The 24,248-nt window shown below is 52.2% G+C and overlaps 1 protein-coding gene across 3 annotated transcripts in view; it reads right to left on the bottom strand.

Moving 5' to 3' along the window:
* Positions 1-24,248, bottom strand: part of LOC119107483 (cAMP-dependent protein kinase catalytic subunit 1) — a 168,531-nt gene that overhangs the window by 103,112 nt on the left and 41,171 nt on the right. The window contains exon 1 of one of the 3 annotated variants that reach the window (XM_037230933.1): positions 20,854-20,947. The exons of the other annotated variants lie outside the window; for them this stretch is intronic. The gene's annotated coding sequence lies outside the window, so the exon portion shown is untranslated. Of the gene's footprint in view, positions 1-20,853; positions 20,948-24,248 lie in introns of those variants that run through there. 3 annotated transcript variants of the gene reach the window in all.

Genomic DNA, 24,248 nt, shown 5'->3' with positions numbered 1-24,248 from the left:
GTCGGCCTGCCGGCGCACCGCCCCCTCTGGCGGCGACCTGCACTCACGACACACTACCTGGCCAGCGGCCATTCGCCGCGCCGTATCCCAGGACGGGTATATTCCGGGGCGCTGAGCCAGTGCCGCCAGCGAGGGTTTACGTTGCTAGGAAACGGCGACACTGAAAGAACGCCGCATTCCATGGGACCGCTGATCAGTGCGGCCCAAGGCCGTATAAGGGTATAAGGTCCAGTCTGTCAGCCCATTAGTGAGGACAAAACGCTGGCCTAACAGCCTACGCCAATGCACTGTAAAAACGAAAGGCCATTGGCCATGTTTAGGGAGGGGAGAGGCGGTTGGGCGGGCAGCTGATAACAGAGCATGGTTGGATGCTTAACCAGGCACAGAGGCTGTGAACTACGTCATTGCTTATGCAAGAGGTCCCTGACGTTAGCAAAGTGCATCATACGTCCCCTTCTTTGAAGACCAACTGCTCGTCGGTGGTTGAGCCCGGACATGTCAGGACACTGGGGTCTCCAGAAAGAGCAACAATAATTTTTTATCAGACGTCAGTTCAAAAACAGAACCAGACGACTATGAACAAAGCCTTTATCCTTACACAGAGAAAAAGTTTCGCATAATGCGTACAAAATGCGTGGCATATTCATGCCCTAGCTGGGCGGCATGTGCGGGCAGGTGCGCCTTCCTCAGTTATGCCACAACCGGGAGCGCCGCAGCGGCGACCAAACCGCCAAGCCTCGACAGCAGCCGTCTCACCCGTCCGACTGACAGGTGATGTCTAGTTTCAGGACGTCGCACGCTAAATTTCTAGCCGGCGTGGACGGAGGTCAGCAGCTGATGGTAAGCCGATCACGGGCGGTGGGAACGACACGGGCACATTCACGTCACCCTACGTCATCCATATCTTTCAGAGATATACAAAACCACGTGCAAATACGCTAGATATTAAATAAAGAATACGTGTGCGCCACATGCATGTCGCTACGCTGCATTGTTTTGTGAATATGTGCATGAGCAAAACTGAAACAGTTCGATTGTTTGGAAATATTCACCTTTGACGTAGCCTAGGAGAGTCAATGATGATCCTCGCAACAAAAATCGTACGATATATCGCCGATCGAATCGACTGCGAGGTTTCAGCATGCTAAATTTAGAAATGGTAGCGACCACATCCACCCCTATGCTTTTGCGTTATGAAAACGACGAATCTGGGCGAGATTTAGAGCAATGTGTCTCAATAAAGGGCGGGCATGAATAAGTTCCGTGCTCTAAACATGCCTACCGTAAACTCGGGCCGTAGCTGGTCTGCGCCAGATGACCTTTGGCCCGGCGGTCAGCGCCAGCCTGACCTGACCTCTCGTCGGCTCTTGCAGACCGTTGCTAGGCAACGCGGAAATGTGCCATTGCAAGAGACCGTGAAGGAATGTTTTACGGTCTGCGCGATTTTCAAGAATAACGATTCTTCGGCGTCATTGGATGAACAGAATCTTGCAAATGCACAAACTATCCATGTTTAGCAACGATGCAATTCGCTCCAAGTCGCGCGACTGCAGCCTGCTTGCGATATGGACGGGCTTTCGTAGTGACAGCGGGGCGTGCGCCCTCCGGTCCTCACGAGTGACGGGCGACCTCCGGTCCTCACGAGTGACGGGCGACCTCCGGTCCTCACGGATGACGGGCGCCCTCCGGTCCTCACGAGTGGCGGGCGCCCTCCGGTCCTCACGAGTGGTGGGCGCCCTCCGGTCCTCACGAGTGATGGGCGCCCTCCGGTCCTCACGAGTGGCGGGCAACCTCCTGTCCTCACGAGTGGCGGGCGCCCTCCGGTCCTCACGAGTGATGGGCGCCCTCCGGTCCTCACGAGTGGCGGGCGCCCTCCGGTCCTCACGAGTGGTGGGCGCCCTCCGGTCCTCACGAGTGATGGGCGCCCTCCGGTCCTCACGAGTGGCGGGCAACCTCCTGTCCTCACGAGTGGCGGGCGCCCTCCGGTCCTCACGAGTGATGGGCGCCCTCCGGTCCTCACGAGTGGCGGGCGCCCTCCGGTCCTCACGAGTGATGGGCGCCCTCCGGTCCTCACGAGTGGCGGGCGCCCTCCGGTCCTCACGAGTGGCGAGCGCTCGCTGTTCCTCGCGAGTGGCGGGCGACCTCCTGTCCTCACGAGTGGCGAGCGCTCGCTGTTCCTCACGAGTGCACCTGGTAGTGAAACTAAAATAAAAAGACTGAGCCACTGGGTTTGAGATTCTAAGAACATAGCCCTAATCCAGCCAATGTCATGCCTGAAATGTGCAAAAATGGATCATCAAGAATGGATCATGAATCATCTCGCCTGGCTTTGAATGCATTGCTTTTGGGTGAGCTTTAAGAACATGCTATAGCCAGGCGAGACACCAGCATAACCAACCGCCAGGCCAATCGTCCCAAGCCCACCTTCGCTCTGTGTTTATTTGGCGTCGTATTCACAGCAATCAATACAACGCCTCGGGCCACCAGCGTGCCGCAGCTGCTGTGCCGCAGGTGCCAAGCCGAAACAGTCACGTGATGAAAATCAGGCCGTGCGGTGACGCGGCCGTGGGGTCAGCACAAGTGACCTCCGACCGGAGCGGACTCAGTGGAGTGGGTACTCGAACGTCAGCGGAGTTCGAAGGCAACTCGAAACTGTGCGTGAGTCGTTGAGCGGCTACGCTCAGATGAGCAATCTCACCGCCAAGGCACCGTTCTTCGGCGCGGCCGTTGTGAGCAGAGCTGATCTAAGGAACAGTGCCAGGCTGAGAGCCGTGTCCTGTCGGGCTGTGAGCTCGGCGCACCATCCTCGTGCGCGTGGCGGCCGAGCAGTCGGGAGCCTGCTCGTCGCACGCCTGCGCCCTGCCTTGCGGCTTGGGCGGACGGCCGACACCTGCCAGGCTTCGACAAGCGGATTGCCGGGGCCAGACCGGATCATGGCGACGGTCGCGCCGCCAGCAGCTGAGCTGGTCTACCACTCCGTCAGCAGCTGAGCTGGTCTACCGTGCCGTCAGCAGCTGAGATGGTGTGCAGCCTGCCGCTCCATCAGCAGCTGAGCTGGTCTGCCGCTCCGTCAGCAGCCGAGCTAGTATGCAGCTTGCCGCTCCATCAGCAGCTGAGCTGGTCTGCCGCTCCGTCAGCAGCTGAGCTGGTGTGCAGCCTGCCGCTCCGTCAGCAGCTGAGCTGGTATGTTACTACGCGTTCAGCCACAACACTGGAGGCCGTCGCCTGCACCACCACAGCATGCCGACAGCACGGCTAATGCTCCCGCCCGAGCGCTTTAAATAGCTTCAAAAGGGTACGGCCAGGCCTTGTTTTCACTGGCAACGGATGCCGGGCGGAACATGCAATATGCATCTGCCACAATTTCTCTTGATCTGGACCAATGAGTGGGTGCCGACTCTGTCGGTAGGCTGTCAGCCACATGCCGGGAGCAAGGGCCGGAGGACTGACACGCTCACGGGTATTTTGGACTCAGGAGGAAGCCATTGGTGTGTCGGCCGCGGACAGTAATGACATCCTGCCGCCGCGCTTGAGAAAAACCGCAGCTGTAGCAGCTCGGTGGAAAGGTAGGTAATACTGGGCTGGTCACGGAGCACGTCAACTGCGTTTTGCCCGTGAGTGTTGAGACGTGGTGAAAGTATTTTCTGGAAGGCTAACCTCAATCCACAAATGTGAATACTTGAGCTATCTCATTTCGTTTACGCGGCGGTGCATCACGATGATCGACAAAAAATCCAGCTCCGATCAGTCCTCGGTAAGCATGGGTGGCGCCACGCATCACGAATTGGAAGACGGAGAAGAGGAAACATTTCCAGACGATCTCCGAGACAAAATGGGACCTCCTCGCACAAGGGCCTCCCGGGCTATAGCTTTCAGTGGACCTCTTGAGTTTGGCCGGGAAAGGGCAAGTGGATCACCTATATCTTGTGCTCATAACGTTAACTACCGTACCTCCTGACTTGAAGAAAGCAAGCTTTACATTTCTCAAAGACACAAAGAAAACCTGTTTGTTTCGGGGCACGGAGGACAGAGGACAATGGGTGCACATCAAGTGGACTGATTTTAGACAAAAATGACGTAGTCACTTCCTACTGTAGCGATGTGAATCAATCGTTTTTAATGATATCACGACAGCATTAATCGACAAAAAGCAGCAGATTTCCTGAAAGTAGGTCCAGTTCTTAAATTGCCGGATACCCAGACTTAAATAGCAATGTGCAGGCCTTGCTTTGAAATTAGTGCATACATTTGTCCATGAGTAGCCGTGTTGAAAGCCTTTGGTTCTTCCTGAGCAGGGACGTGAACGCTTTGACCACTAGTCCACACCAACCTCTGCTCATGAAGAGGGACGAGCTCGGGTTCGTGACATCGATGTGTTGGTGTGTCGGATTAGGTCTGGTCTGGTCTGGTGTGCATTACACAAAGCTGAATAAATACTTGACAATAAAAACACGACATGAATGTTTCTGGAATGTAGGAAATTGATAATTTTGTTAGGGTTTCTTGCATCATGGTTTTCCGGAATAATACAGGTTACGCCAGTCTGGTAGTCACCTCTCTACGGGGTGGTTAAAATGGATGTGGTTTTCATTTGCTGCTATGAGGTGCAAAAGGCACGCTTGTATTCAGGAGCACATGTTCTTGCAAAACAGTTTCTAGACACTGGGGAAATCGTTGGCTGTATGCAGCTTTATGCCTACGATTAAAAACTGCTCCCATCGGGGTGGGTTCTTATCACTGTATGGCGTAGTAGTCATTCCTGGAAAACAGCGGTGGGTGCTTTAAAAAGCCTTACGTGAGATTTATGCGCTTCGTAAGATTCACAACAGGAGTATATAGCATACATTTCTGAAGCGCATTCACAGCACCCTGCTTTGCTCATTCCTTCAGACAAGCCTCCTCCATACAAGACAAGCTCCTTTTGGCGCAGGCAGGCATGCTGAGGATGTACCGTACTGCTTACAACAAGCACCTCTTTTCTTCCCGATACAGCGTGAAGGCCTACAGTTTATCCTTCAGCTCCTCGAGGAGGCTGCTGGTCGCAGGTCGCCTCAGCGCGGCCCTGCTATCCTTGAGCTCACGGCTTCTCGAGAGATACGACCGCATCCTGTGTGATCTGTCCGACGCCGCCGCTCTGATCTCCCCCTCCCCTACATGGGGGCACAAACACGGCAAAGCTCGCCGCGAATGGTACCACAGCACGCCCCGTCGGCGCCTACACATAGCTACAGGTAATGGCCATCACGCACTGGGAGAAACACGCGTCTAGACTCGCCCAACGAGTTCCTGGTCTGCTCCTAGGCTGGCCAGAATCGAGCAGTCATTCGGCGGTGGCCATTTTAGAAGAGAAAATCAGCTGGGACTGCTGCAGGCAAGGGAAAACATGGCCGCTCGGGACATCCAGGGATGCCCCGCTCAAGCTCACACCAGAGCCACCGTCTGTCTCGGCACTATCAAGAGCAGAGTCTGCATGATCCCGAATTACACCCGTTGACGTCATGCAAGACGGCGGCGCGTCGGTTGTTGCACATATTCACACCTGGAGAGGCAATACATTACGGATCTAGCGCGCGCGTCACGTCCAATTGAAGGCGCTGATCTGGTGAGGCGGGGGTGGCAGCTAGCAGCAGGTACCATAATATATGTATATATGTATATATATATATATATATATATATATATATATTTATATTCACCATAAAACATAACACATCAAATATAGCGCTGCCAGGTACTTTTGTGTGGCAGTGTTGTCTTATACTGTTTATTTGTGCGTGCGTTTATGTGTTTTTGTCCCTCATCACCTTCCGTTGTTTTTTGACATACTGTTTCATCTCTCATACTAATGACACGTAGTAGCCACGTATGTATGCGGAGTGTCAGCTGATGTTAAATACAAATACGAATACAAACGTTAGATGACGCCGCTGGGGTATAAAGACATCAGTGAAGCGTTGCACGGCTGCTTGTGTCTTCTACAGATGGCAATTCGCAGTTTGCCTTTTTTGTTTTTGTTCTTGTTTTGACCTTATTCGTCGACTGGCTTGACCGTGCCTGTCAGGATCAGAAATGCATGCAGTGCTCACCAGGCCACTGTCACGCAAAATAAACTCGGGTGAGTTGACCTAGTTGATATATTTTTTCTAGTTTTAACCAATTTTTTATAACAGTATTGGCTAAATACCAATCCGTCTAAACAGATTAGTGTCGCCGATATGCGATAAACAAATGGGTATAGCCAAAGCATTACTAAACCAATAACTACAGCAGGTCGTGAGAGCCACAACGGCAGATAAATCATACACAGTGGCCCACGTGATCCAAGCTGACCTAGACACTGGACATTTGCCTACATGATAGCGTGATGCTTACGCGAACACTCTTTCTCTTGGTCCCATTCCAAAGCTATGCAACTATTTTGATGGTGTTGCAGGAGTCTGAAATTGTTCTTTTTTTTGGCGATTTTTTGCAGGTATTTTGTACGACCTATTACTTCATCAATCAAGTGTCACATGACAGCTTGACAGAGATTGACTACGTCTATTGATTAGCGTTTAATATGTTTTTCCCCAAGACGACGGTGACATCCTGAGATAGCAACCTGAGATAACAAATGCATTATTTACATCATCTATCACTCAGCCGGTTGCCGTCGGCAAAACGCCTCAGGCCTCGCCGCGTTGGAGGGAGAATACGATCTTTTAGAGACCTCACAGATACCCTGCAGTGAACGCGTGGTATCGGCCATCGTTGTACCTTATACCGGGCTGAACGCTAGTGCTGCCTGAAGCATGCAATAAGCAGTTCAGTAGTATTTTCATCACATAATGGTAGGCGTAACAAAACTGGCCAAAACTGTAAACAGCGCTAGTTGTTTTAAGTATGGTGGCAACTAAGCTCTTGCGTCCCAATCGGGGGAAATTTCTCCAAGGGAGAATACAAGTGTCTGGAGAGGAGGGGGAGAGCGATGCAGCCAAAACCTGTCTGAGTCAAAACAGATTATTGTCTGGAACCAACGGTTGGGCACAGACCAGAATGTGGTGTTGTCACATGCACTGGACTGCACCGATGCGAAAATATGTGATATCGTGTCCAGCAACAGGGACAGTACCTCAACTGACATGGAATGTTGAGGCATCAGCGAGACACCGATACTCCAACTACGTGATCCAGTTTGCGAGGCCAGATGTTAACGATAATTCGTTTCGTCACAGAATAAAAATAGACCTAAAAATATTGAAAAACACTGCACTGGCCAACCAGTTCGAATGGACAAAATATTCCTCCACATTCGTGATGATGAGGTTTTGGCTCTGCTGGCTGGCGACGGTTTATCTTACGTGCCAAAGCGCAAGTCGCCAGAATTCGACCGAATTTGGCCATTTTGAACAGTGTAAACTACCGAAACAAAGCATGAAAAGTTGCAACGTTTGTTAGAAAAGGAATTTAAACGCCTATTCTACCAGCCAGTTAATTGAGTGGAAAACAGCCCAGCAAGGGTGAGGAGAGTGCATTCGTCGGGGAGCAGGAAGCTCGATGAGAGGCACGATTTCAGATGCAAAACCAGAGCTACTGAGGTCAAGAAAACCAGTCCTGGTGCTTTTTTCAATCAAGACAACCAGTCCTCGTGACCAGACTGCACTAGATGGCTGTCTGGTCGACGGAATCTGGTCAAAAGCTGTGCAGTTGAGTTGGTGTTACAGATGTGGATTTATTCCTTCAATCGATATGGTCTGTTTCTGTGGACATATTCACTTGTCAGTAACGCGAAAACGCAGATGAATTTTATGTGCCAGCCATTGTCTGTTATTATCGTGGTGAGCCATTGTTGCTGATAGTGTCCCGGAGCAAACAAGATGAAGACAGCAGTGGACGAGCATCGCTCACTCACAAACGGTAGTCACTGAGCGCAGTCACCTGACCAGAGCACCCGTCTACAGCAAGGTCGCCATACGTCACGAAGGATGTGTGTTCAAACACGGAGGGCAGCCATTGGGTCGAGTCAGTCACCTCGCGCCGTTAGACGTGCTCCAGGAGATGTGGGTCATTACGCCAGCACTCCCAGTGCGGGGAGGACGACTGGTGAAGCCATCGAGCGGCACCGCGGCGGCAGGGGCACCGGACAGTGGTGCGGGGAGGACGACTGGTGAAGCCATCGAGCGGCACCGCGGCGGCAGCGGCACCGGACAGTGGTGCGGGGAGGACGACTGGTGAAGCCATCGAGCGGCACCGCGGCGGCAGCGGCACCGGACGGTGGTGCGGGGAGGACGACTGGTGAAGCCATCGTGCGGCACCGCGGCGGCAGCGGCACCGGACAGTGGTGCGGGGAGGACGACTGGTGAAGCCATCGAGCGGCACCGCGGCGGCAGCGGCACCGGACGGCTGGCGCTCAGCGCCGCTCGCCGCTCGCCACCGGCTCATGACGCCTCCACGAACGGTGTGGTGAGAGACGTTCCCGCAGACGGTGGGACATCGGTGTCGCGGAAGCGCAATGGACGCCGATGGATATGTCAGTAGGCTCCTCTTAAAAAGCAAAATGCGGCGTAGATCTGAGAACTTCCTTTACAGTCAGCAGGCTCTTCTTAAAAAGCAAAATAGCGGCGTAGATCTGAGAACTTCCTTTACAGTCAGTAGGCTGTTCTTAAAAAGCAAAATAGCGGCGTAGATCTGAGAACTTCCTTTACAGTCAGTAGGCTGTTCTTAAAGAGAAAAATAGCGGCATAGATCTGAGAACTTCCTTTACTGCTTGCGAGGGTTGATATAATGCCGCGTCTGTGGAGCTGTATACGAGCGTACGGGCTTGCTCGGTGTTATATAGCCAACGATCACATTTGTTAACGGCCCTTTAAATGTGATATCGCGGAACATACTTAGCGTGGGCCTACCGTGCGTACGCGCCATGCACTCATCCTGTAGTGTACACGTTGGCCAAACGCCACTGTGGCGCGGCGAGCCGGTGGCGGCGTCCTTTCAGCAGCCCGCCCAGCCACAGTGTCCGTCAGTGGGTGGCAGCTGGTGACCTGGTTGGGGTGGGGTGGGGGAGAGGTGGGACGACCGGGACAAACCGCCATGACAGTCGCCAGACGCCAAGGTGACGTTAATCTATCTCACCTCGTGACAAAAATACTCCCCACCGCTGGCGCCGCGACCGTGGAGTGTCGACGCCTCAGCTCGACTGAGGGACTTACGGACTCCATGGCCATTCGTTTCAGCGAGCGACAAGAGCACGTCCTTCCCAGCTGCCGTTCTGGAGAGGCGATTGCCGGCCCGTCGTGGCAGTGCCGCCGGGATCGGCGCGGTCTGGGGCCGGCTCCGACCCTCCGACCGCGCGTCAGAAGGCCGGCTCTCGTTTGGCGCGCGTCCGCGGGGCAGCCCGGCTCCCGTACACGGCAGGCGTCGGATCTCAGCCCTCTTGCAGGGATGTGAGGAGTTCCCCGGGGCAGCTGCCGGGGTGGCGCCGACACGCCACGTGGCCAGGTCCTGGGGCAGTTGCCGGGGTGGCACTGATACGCCACGTGACCAGGTCCCGGAGCAGCTGCTGGGGTGGCGCCGACACGCCACGTGGCCAGGTCCCGGAGCAGCTACCGGGGTGGCGCAGACACGCCAAGTGGCCAGGTCCCGAGTCAATGTGAAATGCAACTGATCCACTCTGATCAGCACGGGCGAAAAAGGAATGGAGAGGTTAAGTGTCTGAGCGTCTGGGTTGCGTCTTTAAAGTCGGAACGAACTGATCAGGGATGGGATCGGAACAATGACAAACGGGTGACATAAACTGAGACGGTTCGGTATGAGGCGGCATCCGTTGAGTTCGAAACACGCAGACGAGATAGACTGAATTGTTCCATGCTGCCTGTTGGTTCACAGCTTAGTGAACAATCTCCAACAGATTAGTTGAAGATGGCTGACTGATATTGAAGCTGAAATACAGCCGAGGCTCGGAGCCAACAGCACGGCTACGCAATATCGACGACCAGCTGCCGCCCCCGCCACGGGTCTCAACCAAGTGCATTTACGGCTGGCTGCGGCCGCGCGGCGGGTGGCACGCCCACCAAGTTGATCACCGCTTCATTAGCGCGCGTGCGGCGCACCCGACCAATTACAGACGGGGCTCGGTATTGAGGCCCGGCACGCTGTCGCGTCAGCCAGTGACCGCGCGGGCGCAGCTCTGCAGGACACGCCGACCGCCGCTGCCGCTGTCCATCAGACGGAGACCGCGTCGACTGGCGTCGACCGCCGCTGTCGCTGTCCAGCAAACGGGGCCCGCGTCGACCGGCATCGACCGCCGCTGCCGCTGTCCATCAGACGGGGACCGCGTCGACCGGCGTCGACCGCCGCTGCCGCTGTCCAGCAGCAGCACCACCGGCCGGTCCGCTGATGGCACCTAAATAAGCGGTGTTCGCAGCGACACGCAGAAGACCAGCAGTTTAAAAAGCTCCTGCGTCGAAAGGGTGTCGATTCGATGTCGGTTCGGTCAAGTTAAACTCAGCGAGTGCTTTGCAAATCTCCGCCCTTAAAAAATGCAAAATTATGGATTTTTCTGCTTCAGTCCACTTCAAAGGGGAGTCAATCGGTGACGTTTCTTCAGAATGTGCCTAGTACATACGCACTAAATATGGGGCCAATGTGTGTGTGGTAGATAGGGCAGGACGGGCAACACCGGCATCGCTGTAGTATCACCCGCAAACCACTCGGTTGGACATGGTTCATACCTGCAGATGCTGAGCTTCCGTCTGTTGGGTGAGCATTTGAGACATCTTGGGCTTGAAGACATTCGACCCCAATATTTACGTGTTCAATAATGCCCTGAGTTATTTTCTATGAGAAGTTCGCTCGCTTCGGGTTAGGTCTCGACCTATGCACAAAAATACGGATGATGGAGGGAAGACAAACGTGTTTCTTCGTGTTACGGTCAGGAATAACAGCCACTCAGACCAGTAACACAATCAGAACAGAGCCCCTGCCAGGCAATGCCTGTTGTGGGCCCTGACCTTGTCACTGAAGTAGAATTAATGTGGTTCAGTATTTTTATGTGGAGAAAGCCTCTTCATTTTTACTCATAAAGTAGGTGGCATTGACCATTATTGATACATTTAATGCGTTACTGTATATTTTTGGTACAATCAGGGCAGGTAATTTCAGTAACAAGTGGGTCTTATCTGTTACGTTACTACTATTATTAAGAAAGTAGCTTGGTCGCATGTCGTGCCGGAATGGAGATGTTAGAACAGGAGCCTCCGCAAGGTACAGCTGTTTGGATAGAACCTGGCGCACCAGCAGAATAAATTAAGTTCAACTAGCAATTGAGCCAGGTGTGCTAACGTGCCACGCACAACTGAACAGCTCCGCTCGGCTTAATTCGACTTGACCCGGCTGCCCATCTCGATTACAGCACTCTCGTAGTCAGCCGAGCGGTGTGCCCCGGGGCCGGGACCGCGCCCGTAAAGTGCGCAGCCTTTCCAGACGTCCGCACAGTTTGGTTCTTGTCTAGAATATGTCTCGTGCTGAGTAAATAAGAGCGTCCACTGAGCTAAGAAACTCTTGTAAAAGATGAATACTGCCTTCTAATCTCACCAAGTAAGGAAAAACCTCAAACGCTGGGTGTTTCCCAGGTTTCCTCATCTACTATTTGCATGTTCCGGGCTAAGTGATATTGCTTGCTACTCCGGGAACAGCCTCAGCGAGCCAGAGGGGCGCGCTGGCCAGGGTCAACGTCAGACTATTACCCCTAGACTAGCAATAGCAAACCCCAAAATAGCAAAGCAATTCAACTAACGAATCGTCTGCATGTCTCATGAAAAATATACTATAACTATGGGGTGTCGATGGTTTAGACGTTGCATGACGTCAACGCGTTTTACCTGACGTAATTTTATACATGTTCACTCGGCTGTGAGAGCGCGTCCACAGTTTCGTGCGATACACAATGCTATGGCACGCACACGGTGATGCGCCCGTAGGCGCATTGTGAATGGTACATTTCTGCGATTTCAGGCAACAAACCGACGCAGTATATAAGTAATTCCCCTGGATGTCGAGAGCAGAGGGCATCCGTCTTTTAATGCCACTTCTCTCTCAGCTTTCGAGTGCGAACATTGACACTTCAGAGCCGTGTCAAAAGCGTGGAAACAATTAAACATTTGCAGGGATGCGACAGACATGCCAGCCGGGGGTCTGCCGTATGGTGTCAATGGATAAACGAGGACTTCGAGAGGTTTGTGTTCCCATTGTAGAAACATCCTCTGTGCAAACACTGAGCCGGCAGAACGCCGTTTGATAGAGCTCATCCAGGAATAGGCGCGCTCTCTTGGCAGCGCGTTTGAAATCTGCGGCGCACATTGAAGCGCGACTCAACGCTAACGGTTCCAGCCAGTGCAACACACCCGCTGCACACTTGAGGCCACGCCGAACGGACGTTGCTGCGGTGCTCCTGTCAGTTGGCGGGACACACCCGCTGCACACTTGAGGCCACGCCGAGCGGACGTCGCTGCTGTGCTCCTGTCAGCTGGCGGGACACACCCGCTGCACACTTGAGGCCACGCCGAACGGACGTTGCTGCGGTGCTCCTGTCAGCTGGCGGGACACACCCGCTGCACACTTGAGACCACGCCGAGCGGACGTCGCTGCTGTGCTCCTGTCAGCTGGCGGGACACACCCGCTGCACACTTGAGGCCACGCCGAACGGACGTTGCTGCGGTGCTCCTGTCAGCTGGCGGGACACACCCGCTGCACACTTGAGACCACGCCGAGCGGACGTCGCTGCTGTGCTCCTGTCAGCTGGTGGGACACACCCGCCGCACACCTGAGACCACGCCGGACGGACGGCGCTGCGGTGCTCCTGTCAGCTGGAACCGCCTGGAGATGTTTTTGCTACTTCTCCAATATTTCGCTCGGAAGCGGTAGGCGACCAGCGGAGTTTGTGGTGCTGACTGGGGGACGGGCTCCCACACGCATGTGATGCCGCCGCGCCACCGAGACACCACTAAAACGGCCTACGGCCGTTGCCAGTCCAAACTAGGAACGATGCGGGCGTCAAAGGCGTACATCGAGAGTTGTGCGGCACCGCTCGTTGGAACTCAAGCGAGAAGACAGGCGACCGAAAAAATAATTCAAGTCTAACGTCAGCCAGTACCTCAGGCGGGGGGGGGGGGGGGGGGGGTCAGGGGCGCGCGCCCCTCCCCCTTCGAGCCTCTCGCAGCCTACGATTAAGGGCCCAAAAGGTCAGCCGGAGGCCTCATTCAGGGGCCTCAGCCCGCAGGGCGGGGCACCCCAATGCCAGCCAGAGAGCCTTGCGCTATGATCAGGGGCCCACTGAGTCGATAAGGGCCTATATTTCGGTCAGGCACCACCAGTAACGCACAGTTGGCACCGTGGCAGTATGGGCCTTACGGCCCACTTCACAAACAAGGACAAAACCGGAGCCAGCGAGTTACATTACTTGGGACCCCACAGCTCCTAACAGGGGTCTTGTGTCGTCAAGGGGCCCCGAGTCGGCCAGAGTCAGTGTTCAATGAGGCCCGAAGAGCCGGTTCTGACGATCAAGAGGCCGATTAGAGGGCATAAGGTTCCGAAAGACTGTCTGCAGATCAAATAAAAATCACGGCCCGTAGGGTCCTGACCTGAAATATCCGTCAGAACTCCTCCCGCACCGTTTGAGGAGCCCCTGAAACAATGCGAGTGTCTAAGTCGGCCAGAGACTGCGAACACTGAAAAGTCGGCTCCATGACCGTCTGAGCCCTTGAGACCCATTTCCCAAACAAAAACGAGGCCGGGGTGCACGATTTGCAATGTTCGGGGTCGTTAACACCATGAGGGTCTCCTGTGTCTGTTAAGCGCCACAGTGCCGAACGGGGGCCTTGTGGCGGCGAGTGATTCCGAGTCGGAGCGGTGTTTGAGGGGGCCTGAAGAGGGGCCGAAGGGTCTCTCGGGACCAAAGACCAGGGACCCGATGGGATGGTTGAAGAGTCCGACTGCCTGGCTGTAGGCCACATTAAGGATATTCATCCATCCGTCTACGGCCGTGATCGGTCTCCACCCTCCGCCTAGGGCCGTGATCTCAAATGTCAGTAAGATGATCTCTTGCACTGATAGGGACCCCTGAGACAGCGCGTTCCTCAAATCGCTGACCCATTTTTTACATTCAATCTACGTTCGCGGAATCCTTGTTTTCTCTGTAACACCTAGATAAAAATTCTGACAAAGTTTCTCAGCTCTTTTGGTTTGAAAAGAGTCCGCTGGACCATTCTGAAATGAAGAGCGCCAGCAATTTATTTAATGTAGTCATGTAGCGCATGACGTTGTCAATTGACTTCCTAGAAAACTTAAAGCAGAACTGATCTCACGGTAACATCTGGCCTGCATTTCAGTTATAGAAGGTAGAAATGTGTAATATATATATATATATATATATATATATATATATATATAATACCGAAGAAAAACATGGCCTCAATAACAAATGGGGCATATCCGGAGATTTTGAGGGCCCTTTTTCAACCGTGTGCCGCTGTTTGCCACGGCTCTGGCTGCGCCCCTGACGTCAGGTGAGTTGCAGGCGAGTGCGGAGGGGATGAAGCAACATCGAGCGGCCCCTGACGTCAGGTGAGTTGCAGGTGAGTGCGGAGGGGATGAAGCAACATCGAGCGGCCCCTGACGTCAGGTGAGTTGCAGGCGAGTGCGGAGGGGATGAAGCAACATCGAGCGGCCTTTTCTCGGGCAGCGGTACAGTGCCCGGGGCTCCTAGGCATGTGTCCAACGATCCAGATCCAGGATTCCTCAAAGACTGATGGCCAACAAAAACATTCAGGGACAACACAACAATAAAGCATTGGAAATGATGAGCAATGAAGCTGTCGCTTTATGAATCGTGCATCTGTAGGCCACTATTTGAGGACGAAGCGGTGGAAAATATTATCTCACGGCAACATGACAGCTCCAACGTTGTCTCGGCAGCTGGAGTGTGGACAGAAGCACCCAAAACAGAACATTCACCACATTCTAGCGCCGATCACAACCTCCACTAGATCCCCTCCCCCCTCCCCCCTCCTGGAAAACGTCACTTGCTGGCCACGCTCCGTGACTAGCGAATCGCTGTCGTTCCAGATGAACTCCAGACGTCATGTCAGACGCCAAAACTCAGCTCCCGCCATCAAGTTGTGCGTTTCGCTGGCCAGAAACGGCCATTTCAGCCTGCTCAGGTCAGGTACGGGACATGGTGACGCTCTGCTGGTCACTTTTCTCCGATAGGCTCAGCACCCAATCCTGAGAGCGGGCGGCCAGGCAGCGAACCAGAAACTTTCCAGCCCATTCATACGTTTCCAGCCGCGCTCCAATTCATTTGCAACGCGCGTCATTTGTCGTGTGACTTTGGCGGCGGTTAAAACTGCAACATACGTCTCCTGTCGGGCATAAGCAGCTATTTCGAGCGATGGCTCATCAATGGGCTTACGAGAACGCACGCGGCGCGGTGCATTAAGCGGTGTTGATGAGATCCAGTACACTCAGCGCACCGACATATACGTACACCGCTTCGAGCGGCGTGAGCCAGCTCGCTCGGCCGGCTACAGCTGCCGAGCTGACACACGTCTTCACCGCTCCGAGCAACGTGAGTCAGAGGGGCAGAGGACGGCCGAGCAGCGCTCTACAGCGGGGTCTAAAAGGGGCAGAGGGCGACCGAACAGCGCCCTACAGCGTGGTCTCAGAGGCGCAGCGGGCGGCCGAGCAGCGCCCTACAGCGGGGTCTCAGGGGTTGGGGTTGGGGGGGGGGGGGGGGCGGTTGGCGGCTGAGCTGCGCCCTACGGAGAGGTCCAGCGGGGCAGAGGGCGGTCGAACACCGGGCCCTTCAGAGAGGCCTCGGGAGGCTCAGCGGCGTTCGGCAGAGGGTCCTCTGACCTCCCCTGCTTCTTATGGTCACCCCTCCGTTGCAGCCAACCTGCAGCACGTCCCAGGTGGCCCGCTCGCTGCAGTTCTGCACGTGTTTACTGGTAAAGACCGACGAAAGCTGAAAGCTTGAGATACCCCGGTGTATCATCCGATGCCGGGTTTACAGCCAGTCATCGTCTATGGCTGCTATGAAAATGATTGCACGCCCATAGACCTTACCCCGACGCGCCTTTCAGCACGTAGTTCGCCCGCAGCTATGCGGAGGTACAGGACAAGCCGCGTGGTAATTCCCAGAGCGCTTAGCCCAGAACCACACCCATCGGCTTATACAACTGGAAATAAAATTGCCAGACTTGCACCGCGTTCGCTCGCACTAAATTGCACGACGATGTGGAAAGTGCGAAAAAGCGCCCGTTGCAGATTTCCGCCCGCCCAAAATGGTACACGGCTGTTGAGCACGCCTTTCTACACTTCGATCTCACGATTAGGAACTTTCGCAATCATCACCAATGACTGGAACACTTTACGATAAATCGCCAAGTGCTTTACGTCCTCATCCCACGGATTTTGATTAAATTGAGTCACAGAGTTGCGATAAGCACTGAAGTCGCCTAGGGCATTTTTAAATGTCAGGTGAACCGCTTCGGAGTTAAAGCCTTCTGGCAATTTCGAGTTATGTGGTTGCAGATCTACCTTCGGTGGCGTTTTTTCCATTTGCTTGCAAGATAGCTTGACAAACCTATACGTCAAAATGGAAAGGAAGCTGTTTAGAACATTAAATGTCATTCTAACAAGCGTCATGGAACAAAACAAACAATAATCAGGGCATTATGAACTTTCGCAAGGCACGAAGAAAATTTTCCTTTGTGATCTTGATCCTTTTCTTAGTTGCATGTAAAAGAGGATAGCTTGCCCCAGTTTTCAAACATAAAAAGCTGTCAACTGCTTGGAAAGACGTGGTCCATTCCCGACGAATCATGTACAGCAAGCGGGCACTAAAGACTTAAGACTATGACTGGAGCCAGCGTAGTCGGCTGCCCCCCCCCCCCCCCCCACGTGGACTGCCAGGGTAACTAGAGCAAGAGTGGATGGTGAGGTGAGTGCGTACTCCGAGGGTGGTGTCGTCTATTATTCATGTGGAGCGGCTTAGAAGTTAACGAGGCCCTGTGTTACGGCCTCGGGCTAATGCCTGTTGTGCAGCTGGAGCGCGTGGGTGCATCGATGGTGCGTATTGCTACAATGAAACGTTCAAACAACCTCAGTTATGACGATCCCCTCGGGAAGCACAACACGTGAGCACGGCAAGGTTAAGACCACGTCAAAAGAACTAATCAATCGTGTCCAGGATCCAAAGATAAAAGTCTTAACACTTCCATGTTGCAACTGTCGCAGTTAACTTGACAAAGACCTTGGAAGCCTTCCTAGGAACGATAAGGCGGAACCTCTTGACAAACCGGAACGCGAGTTATTCATCTCTCAAGCTCAGGGAAAAGTTCGATGAGCTCCGACGACCACGACTCGAATACATGCGCAGAAAAAAAAATTATTCATTTATTTGTCTACTTATCTATTTATCTATTTTCTTCCATCGCCAACAGAGCAGCCTCCCTTTACAGGCGAGGCCGTTAAATAAAATATACTAAATACATAGCACACAGTAGCATAAACATAAACAAAGGATGATACATCTCAAAGCTAGGTGAACATGCTGCAGAGTCAAAACATACTTCATTACTTGAACTACAAACATGTCGAAACTGTCCACACACGAGCGTGAAGTACAGCGAGCAGAATTCGGGTGCGGGTCGATCGAGGCAGCGCGAGCAAGGAAAAACAGCCAAGTGATTTACCAGCCAAATGATTAGTGATCAAAAGATTTGAAAGTCCAGTCTACCTTGGAGGATGTTTCTCAGAAAAAGTAAAGCGGGCTGCACTCTTCATGTTGTTAGAGTTATAATTTTTAAATGAAGCAAAATGCTGTCATGAGAGAGAGAGAGAGAGAGAGAGAGAGAGAGAGAGAGAGAGAGAGAGAGAGAGAGAGAGAAGAGAGAGAGAGAGAGAGAGAGAGGAGAGAAGAGAGAGAAGAGAGAGAGAGAGAGAGATAGGAGAGAGAGAGATAGAGAGGAGAGAGAGAGAGAGAGAGAGAGAGAGAGAGAGAGAGAAGCTGTTTGCCCGGATAATGTGTGAGACAGTAACTAGATAAGAGACTTGTGCTACACTCGATCGACCCGCACTGCGCAGGAACTGGCCGCCCCGTCCAGACCACACCACAATATTCGAAAACCGATCGCACATTTGCAAAAGATGTCACCATCACTGCGCTTGGATTGAATTTTGACCTCCCGGTGCCGACTTGGAAAGACCGAATAAGGAGACCGAGTGCTCGATTGTCCCTACACTGACTTAGAGATACGCGAATGTTAGTTTGGGATTCAGCGTTACGTCAATATCAAGCGGTCTTTTTGTTCAAGTGGTTTTGGAGGTCTTGAGCAAATATCAGTACATCAGAGCAAATACCTAGGTTTTTGAATGCTTTGTAGATCAGCGCTTGATCCTTCGTCTTAATTTTCGGAAACTCCCGATCAGGTCTGCAATGACCTTCCTCTTCCGCACTAGCTGAGAGAAGTTAAACAGTGCCCGTAAGTTAACGCGTAAAGAGAGCGGGTGTTTATGTTGATTTTTCGCGTGCATATTGCGCAATAAGTATAAGCGCCAATGTATTTTCATGCATGTGATTTCGTCTCCAGAGATGTCGTTTCGCAACGCACATGCTTTTTTTCGCTGCAGAAGGCTTAGCTTCATCACAGAGACATATCAAGGGAAAAGAGAACTTAAAAAAACACGACCAGGTCACTAAAACATGAACTGGAACAATCATTTGGCGTGGAATTCCGACTCCTCATGGGAAAAGACAAAGACTGGAAAAGGAGAACAATTCGAAAAGGTATATTTCTCGCGCACATTTAGGTGTCAGACTGACAAAGCGATGACTGTGAAGTCACCAAAGGCATACATATAACGTAGAGTACTTAAAGCACATGATCGCGGTTTCTCGTACACTGGAGAATCTGCGACTAGCTTAATTTATTGAGGCATAACACGTGGTGCAAAAAACAGATTTGTGATCAGACATACTGCGCCGGCAGCCGACCGCGGACGGCGCGCTGACACATGGGCCCGTATATTGACATTGTTTTCCAATCATTTTCAAGCCCATAACCACCGTTTATATTTAAAGATTCTTGGGCTTGCGCCATGTTATTTCACATGCAAATAAGAAAAGATTCAAAATTGCGTAGAAAAGTAATTATGCGTGCAGTGAAAATGTTTATAGTGCCACAGTCTTTGTTTTGCAATGATGATTCCAAACACGACACACACGCAATTTGAAATGCTTTTGAAGCATCGTCACAATAAGTTTTGTATGGTTCTCTCTAATCTTTTCAACAACAACAAAATCACTGCCGAATGCATGCCTTCAGCCACACAACATCAGAACGGCGAAGGCTGTAACTCCGAAAGCGTTCAACTGAGAGGCTTGAAAATGCCTCAGACGTTTTTAGCACCGCTGACAACTGCTGTGACCCAACTGTATTAAAATAAAAAAGATGAGAGTACAAAACCGACCCTTTAACATGTCCATTTGTCGTGCAATGCCCTGAACTACACATCAAGAAGTGCCTGATTGACCACTATCACAGCGACACATAAAAGCTATACACCTAATCACCAATAAAATCGCGGGCCACATCGACGGGAGATGAGAGACTGAGCGGTGGCGAAGTCGTCCAAGGCAGACAAACCACTCCGTTCAGGTGCAGTGGAAAAAATAATAAGTATTGTTAAAGTCATAGTCATATACCTAGTCGACGAGGGTATAGGACTGTCCGCTAGCCCTTCCCATCACCCGCCTGGTTCGTTGGCAATTACTTCGAAATGCTAACGAAAAGCCAAATCGAACAGGCTGTTTGGAAAAACCGCACTTAAGATCCTTTCGCACAGCGTACATGCTATGCTTATCTGATTAGTCTAATGTTCCGTATGACGGGCACGTTTATGCACGACTGCTGCGAGCTTTAATGATCAGAGACACCCGAATCACCAGAGCAGTATTGAAGGGAGTGTTTCAGATTTAAATGAGCTTTTTTTACCTGAAATAGCCATCTTGAAGACCTTTCGGTGCTGTTCACAACCCCGCCTTTCTTAAGGCCTAAGGCCCTCTAGTTTCTGAGCTAAACGCACACGACAATGGCGAGAGTATTTCAGGGAGAGTATTTCAAAGTCACCCTGGCATTCATGACGTCATAATTATGTCAATCAAATCCTCCATTCCATGAGCCGTGCGGCGAACAAACCCCAAAAAGTGTAACTGTTCAGGCGTTCACATCCGACGTTCGTGAGCGTGATTTCCAGACATAACGGCCGCCAATTGGCTCTTAATCAATGTTGTGCAAGGTACGATGACGTAATCAAACCATGACGCATTGGGGAGCATATCTAATGAAGAAATTGTGCTGTCTAGATGAGTTTTTTCCTCTTAAGCATACCATTGGTTATAGGTGAGCTTGTTTTTATCATATTTGATGCGTACTGCAATACCTCAAAATGTGAAACATTCCCTTTAACTAGCCTATCGCCCCTTGCAGCCTCAGAATGTGTTCAGGTTTCAGTGGCGACGAAAATTAAGTTCGCAGGGACGTCCAGCTGGAATTAGAGCCGCCGAAACCAGAAACACTTCTTCCATCCGAGAACCTCACAAGGCGGTCAGCAGTCCCCCCCCCCCTCCCCCTGCCTTGACACCTGGCCTCCGAGGCGTTCCGTGAGGGCACCACAGTCTGGACGATGGCTGTCAGGTGTGAGGCGGTCAACTAGCCGTGTCGTCCCCCCCCCCCTTGGCGGCGAGTGCCGAGCGCTGTCCTCGCTGGTCGAGCTCGTGACAGCAGCAGCGCAGGTGGCGCTGGCAGACCCACTCACCGGGGTTCGTGACGGCTGATGGTGGTGCCGGCAGCGGTGGTGGTGGTGGCGGTGGCAGGTGGCAGTGGCGGTAGCAGCGGTGGCGGTAGCGGTGGCGATGGCGGCGGGCGCGCGGGCGACGCTCGCTGCCTGAGACGGCCGGACGCGACTGAGCGTCGCGCACCGGCGCCGTCCGCCGACGGCCGCACCTGCGGCGGCTGCGCACCGGCCGCTGCCACCGCCGCTCGCTCACCGCACCGATCACACACACACACACACACACACACACACACACACACACACACACACACACACACACACACACACACACACACACACACACACACACACACACACACACACCACACACACACACACACACACACACACACACACACACACACACACACACACACACACACACACACACACACACACACACACACACACACACACACACACACACACACCACACACACACACACACACACACACACACACACACACACACACACACACACACACACACACACACACACACACACACCACACACACACACACACACACACACACACACACACACACACACACACACACACACACACACACACACACACACACACACACACACACACACACACACACACACACACACCACACACACACACACACACACACACACACACACACCACGCACGCACACACACACACCACACACACACACACACACACACACACGCACACACGCACGCACGCACACACACGCACACACACGCACACACACACACACACACACGCACACACACGCACACACACGCACACACACGCACGCACGCACGCACGCACGCACGCATGCAGTGCTCCCGGCACACCCGTAGCGTGTGGAGGCACCCATCAAGGACTGAAAGGGCCAAACAATTTTAAGCCCAGGTTTTTGACAGTGTTGTTTTGTGGCGTTGGTGCAGAAACGCCATAAAACGTAATGATATTTTTGATCCATTATGTTTGCACATTGCCAATTTTTATAAAGTGCGACAATTTATAAAACAGACATGCTTTTTCAGTCGCCTTGTTTAAGAGCCTTCATACTAAAGCTTCAGTGCTCTGTCAGCCTGGCTTCTCCTTCCGCATCGACACCGTCTTCCTCCTGGCAAACTCAAACTCAAACCCAGTATGGAGCCAAAACTGATCACGGTACCCCTTTATGCAGGTCAATCAGTGTTCAATCCTTTGTAAGTTGTAAGCCCTTTTCGGATTTAGGTGATCCATTGTAATGTATCTGAAATCGGTATCATCAAAAATATGTTTCAACTTGGACAGCATAGGTATCCTTACATTAAGCAGTATAGGCACACAGAAAGAGAATTAGGGGCAGAGTGGTGCCCCTATGCCACCCTGGAGGCTGAGTGGTTCTCTACTGGAGGCTGCAAGGCACACTGAGGGCTGCGGGGTTCCACTGGGCCGGAGCCGCGGTACTTCTCGACGGTGCAGGGTGCTCGTAGGTAGCCTAAATTGTCTAAAACAGCTACTTCAATGAAAATGGAAATCGGGACATCGAAATGGGACCTTTGGTCTTTAGAAAAGACGCAAACCTAAGGTTGCCACCTTCTGGGCTACGATTAGGGTTCCCGGCCGCGCCGGGCGTCGTTCAAATTGCCCTTCCGCCTGCTGGGTGAAATCTTAGCTAGGCCACCGGGCGTAGTCCGGGTTCGTGCCCTGCTAATGGAGCTCAAGCCTTCATATCTAGAAGATGTACGTCTCCTGGAGAGGGGGGGGGGGGGGCGAGGTAAGCTGGCTACAGTGCGCTCATAGGTACCTATGGCATGCTATGCTCCCCGTTATCGCACTATTGTTGTGGATTGGTTAAACGAATTGGGAAGTAAAGTCTTTATATTTCCTGATCAATGTCCCTTCAGAACTATCACTGTTAACACACGCCCGGGGAGCCGGCTAGATACCCTTTGCTCGGGTGGGGGGGAGGGGGTCAGTTTGACCCCCCTGAGATCTCGGGAACTAAGAAAGCTAGAGACACCGAATTTACAGGGTGTGTTGACCTGTACGTGAACTCACTTAGGTAAATTTTCAGGTTCCTAGGTCATAACCTTCGGGCAAAAAGGCCAAACAAGGTCAAGTTCCAGACTAGGTCTCCAAAGTGACCCCGGAACCTAGATAACCGTTTCTAAGCATAAGGTCGCATTCGCATTCAAGGTCAGTGACCTTGTTTGACCTTTTGAAGGTCAAGGTGACCAAAACCGTACAACATTGCTTTGAGTTTTGCATTTGACTAAGCGACAAAGATTACGCTAGGCAGTATGTTTCTAAAACAAAACGTTGGCTTGGGTCAGTTTAGGTTAATGACCTATTCTGACCTCTAAGAAGTCCATGGAAGATGTATAATGCGGTTCCTGCTATCAATAAACTCGAAATGAGCACCAGGAACGATCCCATACAGCAAGCCCTAGAGTAAGAAAACAGGTCGGTTTTGACCTTGGTGTGATCTTCATACCTGACCTCAGGTCAATGTAACTTGCTCATTCAACTGTTGTGTTGCCTAAGAAAGCATCTCAGAGATGTATGGCTTCGTCTAACACTCCGTTGTTGGATCAGCTTGAAGGATTCCCTAGAAATTGCCTTCGCTGAAATCATGACCTGACTTTGGCCTATCATAGGTCAGAGACCTTACAGGGTACATCTAAATTTTTGATGCCAAAAGGTCCGCTATTCAATTGTCTACAGCTATGCAAAATTTGGCGCGGCTTCGCCGCGCCCTTCGAAAACCATTCTGAAGACACCTTCGGGGGGGGGGGGGGGGGGCAATTTGACCCCCACCCGAGCGCGTGTTAAACATGAAAGAAAATGGAAATTTTTTTGTAATAAAAGGAAATGTTAGATATTTGAAGATATTAAAGCAAGCATCAGACATCATAAAAAAGCTCACTTACATCTGTTGGTATGCCTCTTAAGTGGTAATGACCTCTACTGACAACGCAATTCTCTGCTTAATAAATATGCTCCTCAGTGCGTCATGATTTGGTTACGTCATCGTATCTTCCACAACATTTATTGAGAGTCAATTCACGGCCGTTATGTCTGGAAATCACGCTCACGAACGCCAGATATGAACGACTCGACAACTATATTTTTCTTGGCCTTGATCACCGCATGGCTTGTGAAATGGCAAGCTCCGAATGGCGTTCTTATAATGCCATGAATGCCAAGGCGGCTTTGAAATACTGTCCCCTATATATCTTCCACCACTTCTACAGGGGTGCAGCTCAGAAACTAAAATGGCTTAGGTCTTAAGGAAGGCAAGATTGTGAAAAGCAGCAAAATGTCTTCAAGATGGCTATTTCAGTTAGAAACTCCTTATTAATGTGGAACACTCCGTTTATTGATATGATGCATATTTGCCTGA

The sequence above is a fragment of the Pollicipes pollicipes genome, unplaced genomic scaffold, assembly GCF_011947565.3.
Source record: "Pollicipes pollicipes isolate AB1234 unplaced genomic scaffold, Ppol_2.1 Scaffold_6686;HRSCAF=7923_pilon_pilon_pilon, whole genome shotgun sequence".
Lineage (NCBI taxonomy): Eukaryota > Metazoa > Arthropoda > Thecostraca > Pollicipedomorpha > Pollicipedidae > Pollicipes > Pollicipes pollicipes.
Note: the sequence above shows the minus strand (reverse complement) of the source record. Positions and strands in the feature narration are given on the sequence as shown.